We start from the raw sequence: 555 nt of genomic DNA on the forward strand, positions 1-555 counted from the left end.
ACGAACTGTTCGATTCCATCGAGCATCGATGGCAAATCGCGGGAATTCAGCGATCGCACGATGATGTCAATCACTGATTATTCGCAGAGAGCGATCGCGGTTTCTTCCCGCACTCGTCGCGAACGCGTATCAAGAAGGACTAATACGATATGCGAAGCGGCACGGGCGTAACCGATCAACTCGACCGTCGCCGCGTGAATGATCCTGCGTACGGCGCCGTAAACACCGTAAAAACCGAGCGCGGAATGATACGCAAAACATAGTAACAGTTACTTCAATTTCGTAGGCGGGACAACGAATTCTCAACGTTTTTTTGTTGTTTTTCTCGGCGCGGTGACGTACGATGTTTTTGCGTACCGTCGTGTAGCCCGAAGGTCGTCGCGCACTCACTCGCTCGCCGAACGTCGAGCCGGCGAGCAGTGGCGAGAGTCGCTCCGCGCGTGGTGTTACTTTTGCGTTATCGGTTTCCAAGACTCGTCCGCGATGAATGCAGGGATAAAACGCTAGTGATTTGCACACCTTTGTTAGTAACAAGTGACGTTCCTATACCCAGAT

Source organism: Vollenhovia emeryi, unplaced genomic scaffold (genome assembly GCF_000949405.1).
Source record: "Vollenhovia emeryi isolate VEMERY1.0 unplaced genomic scaffold, V.emery_V1.0 DF939225.1, whole genome shotgun sequence".
NCBI lineage: Eukaryota > Metazoa > Arthropoda > Insecta > Hymenoptera > Formicidae > Vollenhovia > Vollenhovia emeryi.